Below are 11427 nucleotides of genomic sequence, written 5' to 3' on the forward strand. Positions count from 1 at the left end.
AGTAATAATAATAATAATAATAATAATAATGACATTTATTAAGAGCTTACGACCTGTACTTCCCAAGCCCCAAGTAATAATAATAATAATAATAATGGCATTTATTAAGCGCTTACTATGTGCAATGCACTGTTCTAATAATAATAATAATAATAATAGTGGCATTTATTAAGCGCTTACGACCTGTACTTCCCAAGCGCCAAGTAATAATAATAATAATGATGGCATTTATTAAGCGCTTACGACCTGTACTTCCCAAGCGCCAAGTAATAATAATAATAATAATGATGATGATGGCATTCATTAAGTGCTTACGACCTGTACTTCCCAAGCGCCAAGTAATAATAATAATAATGATGGCATTTATTAAGCGCTTACTATGTGCAATGCACTGTTCTAATAATAATAATAATGGCATTTATTAAGTGCTTACGACCTGTACTTCCCAAGCGCCAAGTAATAATAATGATAATAATAATGATGGCATTTATTAAGCGCTTACGACCTGTACTTCCCAAGCGCCAAGTAATAGTAATAATAATAATGATGATGGCATTTATTAAGCGCTTACTATGTGCAATGCACTGTTCTAATAATAATAATAATAATAGTGGCATTTATTAAGCGCTTACGACCTGTACTTCCCAAGCGCCAAGTAATAATAATAATAATGATGGCATTTATTAAGCGCTTACGACCTGTACTTCCCAAGCGCCAAGTAATAATCATAATAATAATGATGATGGCATTTATTCAGCGCTTACTATGTGCAATGCACTGTTCTAATAATAATAATAATAATAGTGGCATTTATTAAGGGCTTACGACCTGTACTTCCCAAGCGCCTAGTAATAATAATAATAATAATGATGGCATTTATTAAGTGCTTACGACCTGTACTTCCCAAGCGCCAAGTAATAATAATAATAATAATAATGATGACATTTGTTAAGCGCTTACTATGTGCAATGCACTGTTCTAGTAATAATAGTAATAATGGCATTTATTAAGCGCTTATGACCTGTACATCCCAAAAGCCAAGTAATAATAATAATAATGATAATAATAATAATAATAATAATAATGATGATGGCATTTATTAAGCGCTTACAACCTGTACTTCCCAAGCACCAAGTAATAATAATAATAATAATAACAATAATAATAATAATGGCATTTATTAAGCGCTTACGACCTGTACTTCCCAAGCGCCAAGTAATAATAATAATAATAATAATAATAATAATAATGATGATGGCATTTATTAAGCGCTTACGACTGTACTTCCCAAGTGCCAAGTAATAATAATAATGATGATGGCATTTATTAAGCGCTTACTATGTGCAATGCACTGTTCTAATAATAATAATGGCATTTATTAAGCGCTTATGACCTGTACATCCCAAGCGCCAAGTAATAATAATAATAATAATAATAATAATAATGACATTTATTAAGCGCTTACGACCTGTACTTCCCAAGCGCCAAGTAATAATAATAATAATAATAATAATGGCATTTATTAAGTGCTTACGACCTGTACTTCCCAAGTGCCAAGTAATAATAATAATAATAATGATGGCATTTATTAAGCGCTTATATGTGCAATGCACTGTTCTAATAATAATAATAATAATGGCATTTATTAAGCGCTTACGACCTGTACTTCCCAAGCACCAAGTAATAATGATAATAATAATGATGATGGCATTTATTAAGCGCTTACTATGTGCAATGCACTGTTCCAATAATAATAATAATAATGGCATTTATTAAGCGCTTACTATGTGCAATGCACTGTTCTAAGCGCCGGGGAGGTTCCAAGGTGATCAGGTTGTCCCACGGGGGGCTCACAGTCTTCATCCCCATTTTACAGATGAGGGAACTGAGGCCCAGAGAAGTGAAGTGACTCGCCCAAAATCACCCAGCTGACAACTGGTGGAGCCGGGATTTGAACCCGTGACCTCTGACTCCAAAGCCCGGGCTCTTTCCACTGCTTCCCTAAGTACAGTGCTCTGCACACAGTAACCGCTCAATAAATACGATTGAATGAATGAACAGTGTCCTCCCTGCCCTGCCTGGCCCTGCGGGGTCGGAGCTGACCGGCAGCCTGAGGTGATGGATGGAAGGGTGGAGGCAGCAGGTGCCTGTTTATTGCCAAAAGAAGACATCCCCGGCAATCATTTTGCCACATTAAACAAACAAAAAATAACACAAGCCCGTCCAGGGGTCGTGGTGGAAGAGGATGCTTCCAAACTGGCCGACTCCAGGCAGGACGCCAGCCCACCTTTACCTCCTTACCTACCATAGTTTTTGCTACCGAACGCTTACGGAGCCCACCAAAACGAAATAGAGAATTAGGCGGGCCAGTGGGCCTGTAAGTTTTCAGGTGAGACTTAAAACAGAAAAATAAAGGTGTGTGTTTGGGGGGGGTGGTGAGGGGATGCGGGGAATCTTCATTATTTATTTATTTATTTATTTTACTTGTACATATCTATTCTATTTATTTGATTTTGTTAGTATGTTTGGTTTCGTTCTCTATCTCCCCCTTTTAGACTGTGAGCCCACTGTTGGGTAGGGACTGTCTCTAATGTTGCCAATTTGTACGTCCCAAGCGCTTAGTACAGTGCTCTGCACACAGTAAGTGCTCAATAAATACGACTGATGATGTTGGGTAGGGACTGTCTCTATATGTTGCCAATTTGTACTTCCCAAGCGCTTAGTACAGTGCTCTGCACACAGAAAGCGCTCAATAAATGCGATTGATGATGATGGTTAATGAGATTTATGAACCACAAAGACTTTAAGGTGGTCTAGGTATTTAGAGATGGCGATTGGTAGGTACATACCATGTGCCAGGCACTGAGCTAAACCCTCGGGGCAATGCAGTACAGTCTCATCATCATCATCATCAATCGTATTTATTGAGCGCTTACTATGTGCAGAGCACTGTACTAAGCGCTTGGGAAGTACAAATTGGCAACATGTAGAGACAGTCCCTACCCAACAGTGGGCTCACAGTCTAAAAGGGGGAGACAGAGAACAAAACCAAACATACTAACAAAATAAAATAAATAGAATAGATATGTACAAGTAAAATAGAGTAATAAATATGTACAAACATATATACATATGCTGTGGGGAAGGGAAGGAGGTAAGATGGGATGGAGAGGGGGACGAGGGGGAGAGGCTCAGTCTGGGAAGGCCTCCTGGAGGAGGTGAGCTCTCAGTAGGGCCTTGAAGCACATAGTAGGCGTTTAATAAATCCCATCATTAGTATTATTATTTTAACTAAAGCGAAATGAGGTGAGCAGAAGTGGAGGGAGCGGTGGGTCTCATTAGTCAATCCCTGCCCCCCACCCCCCACACACACAGGGCTCACAGTCCAAGAGGGAGGAAGAACTAGTATTTTCATCCCATTTTGTAGAGGAGCAAACTGAGTCGTAGAGAAGTCAAGTGACTTGCTTGAGGGCACACAGCAGTCAAGGGGCAAAGCTGGGTTTAGAATCCAGATCTCCTGGCTCCCAGTCCTGTACTCTTTCCACTAGTCCCCACTGCTTCTCTAACTAAGCATTCCTGGATCTAGTGGGAATGAGTTTTTTTCTTTTGAGTGTGTGCTTTTTTAGATTACAAGAAACTGCAAAATCTAGAGCCTCCCAAAATAATTGGGAAGGCGAGGCCTCCCTGTGAGACTTTATAGCTCCTTCTCATTAGCTTCGATCTGGATTATGTTTTCACTACACTTTCTCCTCTCCTCGGCCACACTGGACTTTGAAATCCAGATTGTCATTTATTTATTTATTTTCGGGTAGGAAAAAAGGTACTGCTATGAAGAGCATCTACCAAATTCCACGCTTGAGATTGCACTCAGTGGCCTACGGTAACTGGGATGGTGGAGGGTTCCCAGTACTTATATAAAATGACAGTTTAATTCAGGATTAATTGAAACTGACTTATCTGTGCTGTGAAGTGGAGGATAATAAAGAATAGCTTTCTCACAGAGGTGCTTTTTGAAATCAATAACACTGCCATCAAAGTTTAGTCAAACATAATAATTCTATCTTTGAAGACTCAAAACTTCCCCTGAATACCATAACTTCCAAAGTGCTTTCACGATTTTGGCTCAGATAAAGCTTGAATCAGGAGGCAGGGATTCTTTAAGTTGCCAAAATATCATTTGCTGTTTAAAATCCTTAGCTAAAAGCCTGCAGTTGATGGAGCAATCAAAATTGCTACTGAGTTCATATTGACAAAAATGAGGAACAGCATGGCCTAGTGGGAAGATTATGAGCCTTGGAGTCAGAGGACCTGGGTTCTAATTCCAGCTCTGTCTTTTGACTGCTGTGTGACCTTCGACAATTCAGTTCACTCCTTTATGCCTCAATTACCTCATCTTAAAATTAAGTCTGTGAGCCCCATGTGGGGTGTGTATTATGTCTAATCTGATGATTTTTGATCAACCCCTGTACTTAGTACAGTGCCTGGCACTAAGTGCTTAAAAAATATCATGAAAAAAACCAAAAACAGTAACTATTGGACACAGTGATACAAAGTTACAATGCAAAGAAAGAATACTTTCCACAGTAAGCTGTGAATGTTGTTCTTGAAACATTTTTAAACTTAACTCTTTACCCAGAACTAATTATTTGTGAACAGAAAGATGCTCTCTCCCCTTTTTTCTACTCCCACACTCACCTCCACCACCATAGGCCTGCCTTGATTAACTAAAGTTTTCCCTTTAAATAGTCAATGCCTGTTACACGTGTATCACTGAAGGTAGAATAGGATCCAGTAATTTATCTAAAATACAATCAGTTTTTCCAAAACATGTTATCATTACAAGTTTTTGGATGGGCCTCTTGGGGAATTAGAGAATGTTCTTCAGCCAGTGTACATTTGGGTAGAACATGACTCGGCAGTGGAAAAAACAGTTGTGTGCATGTACACGGTGTCAATCAATGTATGTGTAGGAAATACATTTTATTTAATGTGGGCTTCTTAAGGAATATGATCCCTTCTTACTGAATAACTGAAATCTTTCCCTCTTGTCTACGATTGTTCTGCTTTTTAATGCTACAGCTGCCAGGGGATGGCTGACTCTGGGAGGCTGCGATGTCTTCTAAAAACATTTTCCCGAAACAACTCACAGGTAATAATAACCATGGTATTTGTTGAACACTTACTATGTCCAAACACTGTACTGAGACTGGTGTAGAAAAAAGATAATCAGGTTGGGTACGGTCCCTGTCCCACATGGGGCTTATATCTAAGTAGGCTGGTAGTATATCCATAGAGTTTTCTTGGTAAAAATACAGAAGTGGTTTACATTCCCCTCTTCCACGTGGTAAACTTGAGTCTCCACCCTCCACTCTCTCCCATGTTGCTGCTGCCCCAGGACAGGTGAGTTTTGACTTGTAGCAGATTGCCTTCCACTTGCTAGCCACTGGCCAAACTAGGAATGGAGTGGGTATGCCTCTGCTTGACTCTTTCTCCCATAGCCAAGGCTGGCAGAATACTGGAAACCCTCCGGGTGCGATCCTGAGAGGGTGAGCACTGGTGTAGTTACAACCTAATCAGAGGTTAGACACAGTCCATGTCCCACTTGGTGCTAGCAGTCTTAATCCCTATTTTACAGATGAGGTAACAGGCCTAGAGAAGTGAACTGACTTGCTCAAGGTCACACAGCATAGAAGTGGTAGAGTCAGGATCAGAACCCAGGTCCTTCTCTTAGACAGGGAACATGTTAACTGCAGCCATAGTCTGTAAATGGGGTCAGTGGTGCTCAGGGAAGACCAGGAACACAACTGTTTGGGGGGCCTGGAAGCCAAAGGGAGAAAAAGACGGAAGGTAATTAGAGCAGTCTTCTAGCAAAGGTAAAAATACATTTTAAATATTCACAGCTGAGCTGATTGAGATGAAGCTGACCCCAAGAAATGATTCAAATCTCCCTGTGGCTTACTTCCTCTCTTTCTCCCTCTGTGTGAGAGACAGGCAGCTAGAGCAAGGGGAGGTTCAGAATGGCTGGGTGAGCCTTGTCTGAACCTGACTGGGTTCAGCTCTGTTCCAGCCCAACATCACCATCTCATTATCATTTGAAACCTCTGAAGAGCTCCAAGGAAGCCATGTGTCAACCTAAAGCTAATCTAGTATAACTGTGTAACTGGAGGAAAGTCTCCAGGTCTTCTAGGACCAAATCTCCAGGGATCTAGAGGTTGGGCCAAGGAGAAGGCAAAATTTTAACCGTGAACTAGCTATATTTTAGTATTTACTGTGTTGGCGGTGTCATGGAACCCGGTGGTAGCAACTGGAAGTAGAACAGGCCTGTGGCTTTTTTATCCTTATTGGTTTTTGTGTACCCTAATTTTGTACTCCAGGGAATTAGCTATAGCTGTTATTTTTAGAAGTACAAAAGCCTCTCTTAGAAACTATTCTTCCAGAGACCTGCTGAAGCTTTCACTTCCCCTGAGTTCCAACGAATTTCTGTGGTTTATAGGATGCCACAAGCAAGTTGCATGAAGGGACGTGAGCAGGGGAACACCTGCCAAGCTTGCCTGTGGAAGAAAATGACATTTTAATATTGTCAGTTGAATGCTTTGTCAATTAGAGATAGTACAGTCCATGGTATTAGTAGAGTATCTTATGAAAAATCCTTGTAGTTCATTCATTCATTCATTCATTCATTCATTCATTCAATCGTATTTATTGAGCGCCTACTGTGTGCAGAGCACTGTACTAAGTGCTTGGGAAGTACAAGTTGGCAACATATAGAGACGGTCCCTACCCAACAATGGGCTCACAGTCTAGAAGGGGGAGACAGACAATAAAACAAAACATGTAGACAGGTGTCAAAATTGTCAGAACAAATAGAATTATAGCTATATGCACATCATTAACAAAGTAAATAGAATAGTAAATGTGTACAAGTAAAATAGAGTAATAAATCTGTACAAATATAGACAAGTGCTGTGGGGAGGGGAAGAAAGTAGGGTGGAGGGGATGGGGAGGAGGAGAGGAAAAAGGGGGCTCAGTCTGGGAAGGCCTCCTGGAGGAGGTGAGCTCTCAGTAGGGCTTTGAAGGGAGGAAGAGAGCTAGCTTGGCGGATGTGTGGAGGGAGAGCATTCCAGGTCAGGGGAAGGACGTGGGCCGGGGGTTGACGGCGGGACAGGCGAGAACGAGGCACAGTGAGGAGGTTAGTGGCAGAGGAGCGGAGGGTGTGGGCTGGGCTTTAGAAGGAGAGAAGGGAGATGAGGTAGGAGAGGACGAGGTGATGGAGAGCTTTGAAGCCGAGGGTGAGGAGTTTTTGCTTGATTCGTAGGTTGACAGGCAACCACTGGAGATATTTGAGGAGGGGAGTGACATGCCCAGAGCGTTTCTGTACAAAGATAATCTGGGCAGCAGAGTGAAGTATAGACTGAAGCAGGGAGAGACAGGAGGTTGGGAGATCAGAGAGGAGGCTGATGCAGTTGTAAGGTGTTTACCCACCTTCCGAACACATCACTGTCCCACCAAATAACCTGACCAACTTCAGGGACCTGCAAAGGAACAGGTAATTTGTCTTTCCTAGTTCCGTAGAGAAAGCACTACAATACCTAAGGCGTCTACCTCAGTAATCACCTTTTGTGTTGTGAAGTATCCCTAGTGATGTACTAGTCCTACAGATTGGGGGAGAAGCACTATCTAGGGTCCTCCACTCAATCGGTGATATTTATTACAATGTGCTTGGGAGAGTATAGTACTATAGAGAGGGTGGACTGGATACTTTAAGGATGATGCTTCCCCGCAGTCATTAAAGGGTCATGTTAAGAGATTTAGATAGATCAGGGGCAATCAGGACTTAAACCTAAGGCACTTTAAGAATGGAGCTGGGACTGGAACCCAATTTCTAATTTACCTAGATATCAGTTTACTCAAAAATCATATTCATCTAGCCCTGCTGTCACATCCCACTGTTGGGGAAGAGAGAGCCTGGCATTCTTGAGTGGACCTCCTGAATTCAGTTTAATTGAATTTTAAAGGATGGAAGGGACTGATTTGAAGGGAGGGGAGAAAGGCTGTTGGAGATGGGTAAACTCTTGGAGTTGAGGCAGGAAGGAACATGAAAGGAGAGGTTCACCTGGTCAAAGTGAAAGTTATAGTTGAGGAGCAAGTGGGAAATTAGGTACAGGAGAGAAGGTAGAGTTCATTTCTTTGATCAAAAGGTTTTGTTCTTCAATATAGTGACAATAAATTTCACTGCACTAATCACACTTTTGACTCTGCTAGTCATGTTCTTGCCGGAGCACTGAGTGGCACATGTGAGTAAATGGGTAGGGATGTAGCACACTGTCAAGGGCATGTCAAAATTGTACTTAGAAAATCCACAGCTAAAGTTACTGCAGCATAGTGCCTGCTGATGCTGTTGTAGCATCGCAACTCAGCAAGGAGTGGGAGAGTCAGAACTGGAGAATGGATGAAAGACAGCAGACTTGGGGCTGTGTATCTGGGAGTTACCTATATTCTAATCATTATGTTTGATCCCCAGCTTTTCCTCTTGCCCCTCAACTACTTACCATCACTAGACCTCAACATTCTGGGTGCTTCTGTGATTGTCAGACTGAACATGGCTTTAGGGAGAGTTCCAAGGTGTGTGGAGACACCTCCAAAATATACTTACTTTCCCTTTCACCATCCTACCCACCCTTCCACCTGATAGCAAGCTAATAGAAAACTGACTCCACAGTACACTGCTGTTCCTAACAGAGTCCAATAGCACTGACCTTCATTCTCATCCTGGTCGCTCTCCTACCCACGTGAGGAGCTGCCATGGAGATTGAAAACAAATTAGTTTCTTGGTCTGAAAAGTTGTAGTCAGATTTGCTTTTGTGATAGATTTTCAGCTTTATTAATAAGTTAAATGCACTGGCAGCATTAATTATCAACATTTTATTTTATTCTTTGCAAAGTCCTCCCTTCCCGAAATAATGTACTCACCACTCCCTTGCCCCCTAAACTCATTGTTCTAGAGTCATCCCTGCTGGGCTTAGGAAAGTAACACAGTTGCCAGATTAAACCCCTATAAGTAGGTACATATTCTATAATTTAGCACATATTCTAGTGTCTTACACGCTTCAAAATGAGGTATATGCGGTGTAAGTGTACCTTCTGAAGCAGGAACACATTACTGAGAATAGCAGTCCTATTTAACTGGGCATGTGTGGCTTAGAATGGAAACTCTAATAGGGCCTAGAAGACCAAGTCATCTGGAGCACGGTCCAGGCCAAAGGGCTCTTGGAACACCACCGCTATCTACCCCAGGCTGAGGGATCACGTTTTCAGTGGCCAATGCAACATAGAGGGAGGGAAGGAGCCAGAATAATAATAATAATAACAATAATAATGTTGGTATTTGTTAAGCTCTTACTATGTGCAAAGCACTGTTCTAAGCACTGGAGGAGGGATACAAGGTGTTCAGGTTGTCCCACGTGGGGCTCACAGTCTTAATCCCCATTTTACAGATGAGGTAACTGAGGCACGGAGAAGTGAAGTGACTTGCCTAAGGTCACACAGCTGACAAGTGGTGGAGTCCGGATTAGAACCCATGACCTCTGACTCCCAAGCTCGTGCTCTTTCCATTAAGCCACGCTCCTAAGGGACTCAGAACGGAGCCTTGAGGGACACCCACAGTTAGGAAGTTGGAGGCAGAGGAAGAGACTGAGAAGGATCGGTCAGAGAGGCAAGAGGAGAACAGGAATGAACTGTGTCCAAATTCACATAGTGTTTCCAGGAGAAGAAAATGGGCCAGAGTATTCAAGGCAGCTGAGAGGCAGAGGAGAATTAGGATAGACAGATTGTTAGATGTTAGATTTGGCAGGTTGGAGGCCATTGATCACCTTGGAGAGAGACATCTAAGTGGAATGAAAGACGATGAAAACTGTATTGCAGAGGGTCACAGAAGGAGTTGGAGAAGAGAAAGTGGAGGCGACAAGTCTATACAGTCTGTTTAAGGCATCTGACCAGAATGGGAGGAGGGAGATGGAGCAATAGCTGGGTGGTGCAGTGGGATCCAGCGAAGATTTTCCTGTGGCTCCATATAAGTAGCTCTGGGGAATTAGAATGAAAACCTTGATGGTGTGGCTTGTGGCTTAGCTGAATTCATCTTCAAACATTTAGCCAGGGTTAAGAAAGACATAAAAATGCAACTGGCAACCACATCTTTATAAAATCAATGAGATACGTGTGTTGATGGTCTTCCAAAATTACTTGCCAGAGGGTAAATGTCTAGATAAGAAGTTAGAAAATTCTATTAAGACCTGATCAAGACATGTATTTAAAAAAGGAGAGAGATTGTTAAAGGAAAAATGGTTCACTTTAGAACTGCCTAAATATGTGTCCAAATCCACAAGGAGAAAATCTAGATTGGGCTGCTGGGAAAGCCACAGAGGTCAAAAATTTGAGACACAGACCAGGCAGATGTGATTAAAGGAATCAGCATGATAAATTGGCTGGGGGAGAAACTAAAAAGTATTTGGAAAATTTCAAAGGAAGGAAGTATTAATTAGGCATGAGATGGAAGTGGTAAGTAGAGTGCTTTAATTAATGATGACCATAGCTTAGGCTCGCAGTCTAAGTCGGAGAGAGAACAGGTATTAAATTCCCATTTCACAATGAGGAAACTGAGGCACAGAGAGCTTAAGTGACTTGTCCAAGGTCGCAGCAGGCAAGTGGCAGAGCCAGAATTAGAACCCAGGTCCTCTGATTCTCAGGCCCATGCTCTCTCCACTAAGCCACACTGCTGTGAGTTTCATCCAGTGTCCTAGAGACTGTCATTTAGGGGTTCTTATATAGAGATAACTGGGCTCCAGAGGCAAGCACTCCAGAAGACATGCCAGTGATTGCAAACCACTTTGCTGAACTATGGACTGATGATAAAACTGAAGTAAAGTGTTGTCCTGCCCCAGGGAAACCATAAAAGCAACTTCTGCAGTACAGAATAAGTTTATTGACAGCACAGAGTTAAACATTGTCATAGAATTATATTAATTATAACTTCGATTTGACAACAGGCGTTACTGGGGAGGGAGCTGCTCTGTTTGTGTGCATGGGTGTTACAGTGGAATTCCGCTAGAAAATCACGGGCTAGAAAATCAATTCAACAGGCCCAACATTCTTCAGGAGGTTATCGGACAAGGTGTGCCTCACAGAATGGCATTAGGCCTCAAGATGAAGATCTATGGTTGAATTGTGCTGTCCAATCTTCTGTATGGTTGTGAGGCCCGAACCTTCCACAAACGCACCATCTGGCTCCTTGAATACGTCCTGCAGACGGGTCATTCTCAAACCTTAGAATGAAGTCAGTCTCCTAGGGTTGACTAATCTCTAGTCTAATACACTGTGTCTGATCTTGTTGTATTGTATCTGCCCTAATGCTTTGCCCAGTGCTTGGCACAT

General features: G+C 42.1%; 1 non-coding gene across 1 annotated transcript; it reads right to left on the reverse strand.

Moving 5' to 3' along the window:
- Positions 1-5410: 5410 nt before the first annotated feature.
- On the reverse strand, positions 5411-5548 carry LOC119941099. The gene has a single exon (XR_005455130.1). It is a non-coding gene; the product is annotated as a small nucleolar RNA SNORA7 (small nucleolar RNA).
- Between the last annotated feature and the right edge of the window lie 5879 nt (positions 5549-11427).

This window comes from Tachyglossus aculeatus, chromosome 19 (assembly GCF_015852505.1).
Source record: "Tachyglossus aculeatus isolate mTacAcu1 chromosome 19, mTacAcu1.pri, whole genome shotgun sequence".
In the NCBI taxonomy this organism is placed as follows: domain Eukaryota; kingdom Metazoa; phylum Chordata; class Mammalia; order Monotremata; family Tachyglossidae; genus Tachyglossus; species Tachyglossus aculeatus.